Source organism: Argiope bruennichi, chromosome 9 (assembly GCF_947563725.1).
Source record: "Argiope bruennichi chromosome 9, qqArgBrue1.1, whole genome shotgun sequence".
Taxonomy (NCBI): Eukaryota; Metazoa; Arthropoda; class Arachnida; order Araneae; family Araneidae; genus Argiope; species Argiope bruennichi.
In genome coordinates this window covers 72,201,542-72,213,127 of record NC_079159.1, presented here as the reverse complement: position 1 = coordinate 72,213,127, position 11,586 = coordinate 72,201,542, and positions in this window count along the sequence as shown.

Sequence of the window (11,586 nt, the reverse complement as noted above, 5' to 3'; positions counted from 1 at the left end):
AATATTTTAATTACGAATTCTAGAAAGATAGAAAACATCACGAAGCAAAATTTTGCAAACTATTTTTTTAAATAAGATGGCAACTATCAAAATACAGTTTCCATTACTATTTCATCCATTTTTTATTTCACCACTTATGTCATTTTAAAGATTTTTTAATTGAATGAATTTTAGTAGGATTTAATATTTTAGAAATTGCCTTGGTAATTTTCGTGTTATTTTTTTACAAAAACTTCCCTCTTAAAACCAGACCATTTGTTGTTTTTTGTACTTTCTAAGCATATGAAATTAAAAATTAAAAAAAAAAACTGGAAAGCGCTATAACATATTTATATACATATTTATATTATGTATTCTAAACATTTGTTACTTAATTTTAAAAATTAAGCCATTTTTAAAGTTTGTTTCTCTAATTTTGGTTACTCTTGTGTAGAGAAGTCATAAATTTGATGCATCTATTTAGATTATAAATAACCTTGTGTGCTTTAAAAAAGTCACTAATAGAGTTCACTAAAATAATAAATCATATTTTAAAATGTGTCAGTAACTTCACAAAACAGGCATATATACACCGAAGATTTTGTTTTACTTTTTCCTGCTTAGCATTTGCTCGTGCAATTTATTTCTGAATTTCCCCAAATTTGAATCTCGAAAAGTGATCTTAAGAGAAACATGTCGATTCTACCTTCCATAGATTCCGTAGATTTTCGAGTTTAGTTTAGTTATATTAACATCCTGTTTTAAAGCAACACTGGGGTTATTTTGGGACGGACCTCGTAATTTTGAGCAGTGGTCAGATGACGAGGACGGCACATGAGCTCGCAATATTAATTGTTATTCTTGCTTTTTAGAATCGAAAACAAGCTTTTCTTTAATAACATTATACCATTTCAAAAGCCATGGTATAACATTTTAAAAGCCATTAATACTACTTTTTATCCTTGATTCTTCATGAAAATTTCTCGCATTCCTTCCTTCAAATTTTGTAAAAAAATTTATTGCGTCCTTAAATTAATAATGTATTGTCTAAATTGAGCTTGAACTTTCAACTATATGGTTTTGATCATGTAAAAATTACTGAAATGTCATTATTGTTGTATATGACCGTAAATATAGCTATAGTCACTATATAAAGTAAATCTATTGGTCCCATGGGATTTTTTTTCAAGAAAAAAAAATCAAACAAAAGTCAATCACATTTATTTCTAATCTTCTTTTAATCCATGTCTTTATATAATAGTATAATAAAAGAAATTAAAATTTAGTGCCAATTTATCTTATAAGAATGTCAAAAGAAATTTAGAACAATCTTGGGTTTTATTCTTATAATAGTTTCTATAAAAAAGAGTGACATATAAAAAACCGTTATATTAAAAATCAGTTCAAAGAACATTAATCATGTTCATTAAACTGATTGTTCAATGAACATTGTGTTGAACTGATTGTTCAAGCATTGTTCCGAAGCCAGGACAAGAGCATTTTTCGATGAATAATCCTTAATATAGATTTATAGCCACTTCTGTTTCAATTTCAATGCAATAATTTTCCCCAACAAGCTTAGAATTAGTATCTGATGGCTCTTTTTGTCTGGTTTAAAAAAGAACAATAGTTTTCTCTTACAGATGATTAAGTTAAATGCGCTTTTTATCTTGGTTTACAATAACTACAACTCAGTTGATTATTAAGACCTTATTTTGTCGATTACCTATTTCTATTACGAAATAACTAATTAAATAATACGGCAAGTCGGGAAAATTTATAACTAGTGATGATTTAAATGAACCCAGAAGGTTATGAAAGGTCGTATTAGTCATATATAATATCATTAATAATCTACAGGTTTTAGAATTGCAGGACATATTAAGAATCTCTTGCTCAACTATATTAATTTTTTTTAATATGTAGGTATTATACAAAGAATAATTTAACATGACATAATAGACCAACATTACTTTCTCTATACTGTCAACTTCAGTTGTCATGAAAAAGATAGTCGTGTAGTAGTGTTTGGGCAGCTGGATACAGCTAAAGTGAGGAGACAGTGGAGAATTACAACCGTTTGGAGAGATCGTAAAGTGAAGCTACGAAGATTTCCTCTCCTGCTAAATTCTGTCTGGCCGCTTTGTGTGCTGTGGTTGTTATTGCTACCGATTACTACTTGTGGGCTACTGTGTTTTATAATGTGCTGCTGTCTGCTGTTTGTTTTCGTCTCGGCTGTATATATTCGTCTGTGTATTTGTCGTCTTTGTGTTAGTGTCTTCGTGTTTAATAAACGTCGTCGTTGTTTTCTACTGAGGCCTGCTGATTGTTTTCACACCATACACCCACCCGGTGACTTTACGGACGTAGTAGTGAAATTGATGTAATCCGTCACAGTATTATTATTATTAAAAGTATTATAATTATTAAGTATATTCTCACCAAATCCATCAAAAAGTTAACCTTTTGTCGATCTGTACTTTCCCATACATACAAAAGCGATAATTCAAAGACGCAGAGACTAAAATGAAGGAATTTGATTTGTGATCTTGTGACTACAATTATAGTTATGTAACAAATATCTACGATTAATTTCCAAAAGTGGAAAACAAGCATCTATGAGGGTACACCATATTCAGTAAAAACGCTATATTCACGCTATAGATCGATCTTTCGTAACTTTTGATCGCCTTAGATATGCTGTTAATACAAAAGAATCGGTTTTCTTTACTATACTACGAAGCTCACAATTCTCATGTCGCTTCAAAGCCCTGCTGAGGGTCCATAATTTCCATGCGAAGGGGAGGAGATAACACCTTTATTAGAGAATATGCGGAAATTTATTAGAGGGTATCTGAGAGATCATTCCAGCGGTTTTTTTTTCTTTCTTTTCTTTTTTTTAAGTGCCATTTTAATATAGCCTAGTATTTAAAAGCCTATTTTAAATGTGCTGTTTTAGTAGTTCAATGATTCCTTGCCAACTCAATAATTCTCTTTCTGTGGCCCTTTTAGAGTGTAAGGAAAAACGTAAAAAAAACTGGTGATCGAAATCGAAATATGTATGAATATAATGATAATTCTATCCATACATTAATTTACAGAGATAAGATTAGTCGACTGGGTGTCTTTTTTCAGTTGTAAAAAAAGAGTATTTAAACTTCTTTTAACCAGGCTAAATTAAACCTTATATGGACTCTTAGATTATGCAAATCTCTGGGAAGCCCTTTTATTTTCTGTAACTTCCAATGCCCGATATTTTTTTATTGATTTTAATTCTCCAAATAAGCAATTTTATGTAATAAAAGACGATAAGTTTTTTAAAAATTAATTACGAATCCCTTTAAAAGATTTCGTTTCAGTATTTTTAATAATAAATAATGCAAGATTCAAATTCAAAAGTAATTTAAAAAGAAATAGTAAAAAAAAAAAAAATGATATAACCTAATCTTTTTAATTATAAAATCGGATCTTTAAAATTGCAAACAAAAACCTTTTTTTAAGAGATTTTTTAACAACATAAAACTTTCAGTAGTTAATTAATTGGGAAATTAAGAATATTATTCTGGCATTAAATGATAGATGATTTTGTTTATAATTAATTCTAGTTCATGATTTTTATAAATGAAATAAAAGCATAAAATTAATATATTCCGCAAACATCACAAAAAAATAACGAAATTTCGGGGCCTCTAAGCAGTTGCTTACTTGGTCTATTTGATAATTCGACACGACTTTTGACACATATTTTCATTCCCCTATCCTTTCTTTTAACATTTATCATTTTCATTCTGGAGGAATTTTTGAACATGCGTCACTGGTGTTATGAGCTAACTTATCAGCACTATACATCATTCAGAGAGAGTAGGTGGCGGAGAAGCCTTTAAAGTGAATTTTTCCCCCTTCTTTTTCTAGAATGTGCTACAAATTGCAATTCTAAATTGACTGGTAACTTAACACTCAGTTACTTAAGGGAAAAGATAGAAATTTTTTCAAGTTCAGCAACCGATAACCACGGAAGCACTTAACAGGCCAACTTCTTTCACACTATGGTCGGATGTGAAAGACGCTGCCCGCATGAAAAATAAAATCGAATTCGTCATAGAAGGGAGCAAGATACTGTGTAAGAAACTAAAGCTCGCCTGAAAATTCTAGTTCTATTTGCCACTACTTTTTTCTGCAAAGAAGGGGTTTTCGGTATTTGCTGTCATAAAATTAAATTGCATAAGGCACAAGAGGATAAGCAGTGCCACATCAAGAAAATGTAACTCTGTCAGACGGCCTACTGCATATTATGTCTATATTTAGAATTCTCTTTAATTTTTTTTTATTCCAATGCAGGAACGAACTTTATATTTGATGTCTTCAAAGAAATGCATAACTCCCTAAGTAGAATATGCGCATTATTTCTTAATTTATTTTCCAGTAGTGTATGATGACAGGATTCAAATATATTAATTGGAATAATCCCAATACCGATTTCTCCAAATCAATAAGATTAAGATAGAAAATTTTCTGTTTCTGCGAGATGCATATGCTATTATTTTGCAATAAGTACAGGATAAGATTTGATGATGATGATGCCGTGTCCGCGTTACCATGGAAAGGGGGGTGCAGTAGCTTCTGAGGGTAAAGACCCCTGAGCATCCGAGGGCAGAAGTTTGACTTCGAGCTCATATGCAGATGAAACTCACACATTCGCTTGCGCAACCCCTTTTTACAGGGGGGGGGGCACATTCACACACCTTACAGATAGAACACAGATGAAGAACAACCATGCCCGAACCGGGACTCGAACCAAGGACGCCCAGATCATGGGAAGACCCGTTACCCCTATGCCAGGACGCCGGCACAGGATAAGATTTCTGACCTTATATAGAAAATATTATGTAAAATTATTCTACGAACACTCAATTTATAGTTACATAGAAGTCTTGTTTTGAAGCAAATATGAAGGCTCATGGACATGGACTTCGAAATTTTGAACTGCACTTAGATGCGATATTTGAGAAAATGTCCTTTTATCCTAACTTCCGCACCATACTAATGATAGGTTGTCTAATCCATGAATAAGATTTATACCTAAAAAACTAAGAGCCCTAAGATCCCCGACACCTAGAGAGTACTACTAACCTTTCACCGGTTACTCCGTTCCGCCCGAAAGCACACAGAAAAATCTGAAGACCAGACTGCCACAACAGCAACATTAGTGGGAACTGTGGTTAAATCCTAAGGTCCATCACTGGCCACGGTACAACCCTTCCATCGGGAAGTACATCCGATCATCAATGAGAAGCAGCTTACCCTTCCCTTTTTCTGTACCTACTAGGATGACAAGAACTAACTAACATACCGGAAATGTCTCATCCTCAATTAAGAGGTGTCCCCCTATGGGAGAGAGCTCACTACTAAGTCACCCCCACCCCCTCTCAATTCATTCAGAACAAGTTTCTTAAAAGTTTTGTTCTAGTGATACCTTTCTGAGTGAGCAAAATGTTTGCAACCCCATTAATATCATAAATATCTAGCTGCAAGAAGTTGAGGGAAAAAATTGAAAAATGAAGCAGCAATTAAGGAAAATTACAAAGAAATTCAATTAAATCTGAAAGAAGGATCTAAACGAGTTACAAACGAATACAAATAAATTGAAAATAACAAGGAAAAAGAATTAAAATCAGTAAATCTCAATTAAAGAAAAATGGAGGGCAAGTTTAGGACTTGGACTAGAGTTGAGCAGCTGCTTGGGGTACTAAAAAATATTAGATAAAATTTCAGATTCTAAATCTTTAAAAAAAAAAAAAAATCGTGAAAAGGCAGTATCACAAAATTCTGAATTTCTAACAAAATAATTGAGGAAAGTATGAAAAAAAATTTAAAGGTGTTTTTACATCTTATTTATTATCAAAACAAATGAGAAAATTTGAAAATGGTATTATTAATTTAGATATCTCCATAGATTTAGATATCCATTGGGTTTGACTTTATAATGATCCTAAATATGATTTTGCTGAATATTTTGATCCCTTTGGTGAATATAAATATGAAGGAATTAAATTAAAAGGTGATATTCCTACAATTAATGTAAATTATCTCAAAACATCGAAGAAACAAATTAGATGAAATTCTAATTTTTTACAACAACCTACTTCAATAGAATGTGGTTTATTTTGTACGAAATATATAAAAGAAAGAAATAAAGGGAACTCTTCTATAGAAATTTTATATTCGTTTACTCGAGAGACCAGAACTTTTAACGAAAAATTTGTAACCAATAAATGAGTATAAAATTAAGAACAGATAGTTATGAAAAATTTGAAGATTTTATTGTAGAATTTTCACCACAATTAGCTTTTAAAAACTGAGTTTTGCAACATTTTTCGATGGAAATGTCTTGGTACAATATTAGTGAAAAATATAATAATAATAAGTTTAAATTAATTGAAGGAAACATAGAAAATATATCACTATTCCTGATAGTAATTACAAAATTAAAGGATTAAATAGATATATGGTTAAATTATTTGGAAAAATATTAGGTATTATTGATGAAAGACAAAGAAATGCACTTAAATTGGAAAAAAATTATAAAATAAATTTAAGAGGTAGTGTCATGTGTGTAAACTTTTGGGTTTCAAAGATAGCATATGATCAAGACTTTGAACCGTGTTGCTGCAGTTACTAATAAGGATTTGCTATGGCAACACACTAAGCTAAAGGGTGAGAATTCAAAAAAAAAAAAATTTTAATGGAATACTTCTCTTATAATCTATATATCGTCAGATCCACAAACATTTCATTTGGAAGTTTGGATATCCTCTTACCTAAAAGCAGAAATGCAGTTGCAGTTTCACAGGAAATTTCTGAAAATTAATTGCATTCTTTTTGCTGCTTCTAATAATTTCGGTTCCCGAGATTCATTTGCCATATAAATAAGACATATCGCCAAAATGTAATAAAGTTCATAGCTGAGATCTTCACATAGCTCTAAAGTCGCGAAGTAAGCGAAAGGAGAGCTATTATAAAAAAGTACATTTTTTTGCTTTGTTTTTTTAATAATGCAATATATCAAAGCATTGTGCTTTATTCTTCTTGATAGGGATGTAGTCTGCAGACGAAACAGCGATAAAAATGCTAAATGTGAAAAAATAAATAGTGATTTTTATTGCGTTGCCGTAACATACTCAGAAAGAAATAATTGAAATAAATTATGAGAAAGTAATAAAATTAATATAAAATATTTAATCATAAAGATGGTTCAAATACATTTACACTTCTTAAAACTGAATATATATGATGAGTAATGAAAGTATTAAAATTAAAAAGAATTGCTGCAAAAGTTTGAGTCTAAATGAACTTTATTTAAACTATGAAGCTAAATTTTTTTTCCATAATGTCACGTTTCTTAAATATGCAATTACATTATTTTGATTATTTCATAAGCAAAAATGACATCGGACGTGTGCAGTTGATATGGGATCCTTGTTATGTACCAGAGAGAACTCTCAAAGATGACAAGTACGTTAGCATTCTGTCCGTTCATCTAGACCCATTCATGTCCATTGTGCATTTCCAAGGATTTAGGCGACTCCAACATACGTCGATTCGCTAATAAGTAACTCCGGAAACATCCTTTTGATTTCCATTGGACACATAAATTTCCAGACATGAACATGTCCGTGATATCTTACAACGTGCGGTTCAGAAGCGATCTCCATTACCTCGCACTCCCAGGGATTTGTGAACTGTCATGCGCTATCCGTCATCTAAATTGTCTTCAGGATACTTTTCAACGTTAGTTGAGTCGATGCCACGTCGTGTTCCGACTTTCCTGCAAGCTCGTGTAGTCTCTATATGATATTAGGCGGTGTACCATTTTCTGGCTTTTCAGTGTAACTATTTCTATTCTGATGATTAATTATTATGTTGACTGGAAAATAGAAGCAGTTTAAGTTTTTCTTTGAACAATGATAATTTAAACCCAATAAGCATTAATCAAATTGTAACTTTGTATTGTATCATAGCTACAATTGTCCAGAAAATAATTCTTCTCCAGTTTTCCGATAGTGTCAGATTAGCGTTGTAAGGGAAGATGAAAAGGAAGGTCAGAGATTGACCATCTGTGGCTAAGGGCCAACTCCCTCAAAGAGGATGCCAGTTCGGAGAATTTGTCAGTAATATGGATGGATTATGTTAAAGACAGCAGTCGGTGACAACAAATCCTGTCGATACTGCCTCGTTCAATGGTAGTAGGGTGGTCGGCTGTACAGAAGAAGTGTCAGATTGGCATTGAAACCGAAACATTCGGCGTAAATCCATAATAAGCTGCAGAGCAAAACAGCAAGCATCCAACATCCAATACATTTCTTGCTCTGTTCTCGAAGTTTGTTTTTTGGCATTTTGTTATTGAAATCTTCTAAATCATATGAAATCTTTTAGAAAAAAAAAAAAAAAAAAGAGTTTGAACACCGAAATGAATCGGAAGATTCATACGAAATTTCCATCTATCGATTTAGCAGCTTTATTCAATTTTTTTTTCTTGCTATAAATATATCCATTTACTACATTTTCTCATTCAATAATTCATTATTTCTGTTATATAAGAATTAATGAGGACGATTGATCTAAATATCATCAATGGTAAAAGTTGTGCAACTGATGAATGCTTGAATGAATGTATTGATGTAAGCGTTTCCAACTAATGAATACTTGTATTGAATGAAGTTCGAATATACTTTTTCTGTATATATCTGATATTAATGCAGATCATCTAAGTTCAGTGATATGGTGTTTGACAGTTTCGTTTTAGGTACCAGTTTTTTGATGGAGTTGATTTGACACTGATTCCAAGTATATTGCGATTTCAGTAATCAGTTATAAATGTGCTAGGTTCTCTTTGCTAAAGTTTTTATTTTTCAGAACTTCATTTCAATGATGTAGTATTTTTTTTTTCAATTTATATTTAGATGGTTGTTCTAAATGTGCTTATTCCTTGATGGAGCCAGATTGAAGTAGTACAATCTAAATCTTTAAATGTATTTAATCAGTTGCTGATGAATTGCTTTAAACATTCAATATAATATTTTTTTGGGTTGCTCTGGATGATGTTTTAATGATTTTTCTATGATCTTCAATTGAGTCGTGTAAGATCTTTTAGGAAAAAGAGGTCAAGGACTGTAATCAGCCCGAATAAAATCGTGAAGCCTCCAATGATCAATTTTTCATCAAAATCATTTTCGTTATCATTAGAAATCATCGAAGTGGTAATGTCAAGACGGAGATCATCCTTTCCTGGTAGATCAGAGTCATGTTTAGTCAACAGTTGCATATCTGGCTCCTCAGTTTTAAGAATATTTCTCACATATCCAGTGATCGAAGAAACAGATGGTAAATCACCGTTAAAAGCTTTATAAACATTCAGTGCAGTGTAACTCAGGTGCAAGACACCCACTGATACAAAAAATACATCCTTCGCCATGTTTTATAGCTTTAAATAAAGTTTTCAAATAAATCGCAAAATTCGCAAAGTAAATATGAAACGCACTTTAGAAAATCTCAACCAATAATGATTTTTTCGACAATGTTTTAGTGTTAATTATCATTATTACATTGTATTATTAGAAATCTATTGTCTTATAACACAGGGTTTCGAGAGAATTATTGTAATATATTATCAATATATTATTTTGGAACATAAGAATTTGAGCTATCTTATTGTAAAACAATGAAAGTGAAATAACTGTGAAAAACAAAAAGATTAATTCTTAAAGCAAGAATGAGAAGCTAATATATCACTAAATAAAATTTTGAAAAACGATTTAAGAAATATGAATACATATGAATATGATTACCTATGAATATAGTATGTAATAGACATTACTTCAAATATTTCATTTAATTGTAAATGAAATATTTATTAAAATTTACCAACGGATAATTTCTGACTCAAAGAATGTCGATGGTTTCCCAAGTAATTTGCATTTTTCTTTAAAAATATCACATAATATCGTGGTTAAAATATGATTAGCCATTTATTTATGTTACCTGCAAAGACTGAAATTCAGAATACATTAAAATGCTTGAATATACGGAAAGTTAAATATTATATACATAATTTTTTTGTTTTATACTGTAATAAATTACATCCCGCCAAAGTATAAAACCCAATACAGATTCCTCTTTATTAAAAATAAAGTCCAATTAAGAATAAAATTATTTCCTTTCTTGACGATGCAAATACACTTTGCTTTATTTTATTTATTGAGGAATACACAAATTGTTTCTTATAACTTTAATTTTGAATAAAAGATTCAGTAAAGCTCCTTTATTATTTTTTAAATTAAATCTTTAGAATGCACGTCTTTAAAGAAAAAAGTTTTATCATGATATTCTTTTCCGTACAGCTAGAGTGTGATGAAATCCTTTCCCAAAAGGCATCAGTTGTTTAATCCATTAGTTGATCAAGCTCGTAGAAGAAAATTAAAGCACACAACAACTGAATAATTTCACGAATATTTCAAAACCACTTGCAATGCATGGAAATTGTGTCATCGTTACTTGGAACGTAATTGCTACTGAAGTTCTTTTTATTGCATAACAAAACGTAATAAGGATTCAAATGCTTTTTTATAAAAATATTTATTAAAAGTTTAAAAATTCACCACTGATAAAATTTTAGTTCCATTTTTATCTGAAAATTAAAAATGACAGTAGAACTCGAATGTAAAAATTAAAAATCCGTTCATGTTTGAATCAATGTGACAGTAAATTTTAATTTTGGAATATAAAAAGAAATAGATTTTAGAATATATTAATAAAGATTTTAGATTTTGGAATATAAAAGAAAGAAAGATAATAGCTTTAATATTTTAGTAAAAATTAAATAAGTACGTTCACTTAAAAATAATTGAGTTACATTAGTTACAGGCACACATACATTTTTTACAAATAGCGAATATCTCCTAAATTATATTACATCTTTAAATTAATCGAATTTCTCATTTTTACTTTTCTTGCAATTGTTGTGAAAGTTTAATTTTTGAAATAAAAGTAACGATTAAATTAGAAGCCATTATTATTATTATTTTTTTTTTTTTGGCATTGTATTGGTGATGGAACATGATTTCATCAGTAAGGAGAAAATATTGGATTACGGATTCAAACGAAAGAGCATTTTTAGTCTCTCGTCCAAATATCTCTATTCTTCCCCAATTTGTATTCTGAAACATAAAAATCATTCATCGCTTTTCGAACCTTAAAATTTACTTCTTATTGTAGCAAACTCGTTTTATTTTTATTTATAAACAAAAATTTAAATACTGATGGCGTTATAAAATGTATGTACTTTAAAAACTTTTCTATATATAATTAGTCAGGCAAGCGAATACAATCAACATTAGAAGTATAAGGTTCCAAAATTAAATTCTCATCATGTAAGCTCCAAATTCCTTTCTCAAAAGCCATTCCAAAAATTTAGAACAAGAAATGTTTCCACTATATCATCGAATGTGGAAAAAAGCTCAGGCTCTTGAGATTGAATTTTACTCCTCAATCTATCTGGCAATGCTAAATATTATTATTTCCACTTGCTGATTTAATGTAATGTCAAATGCA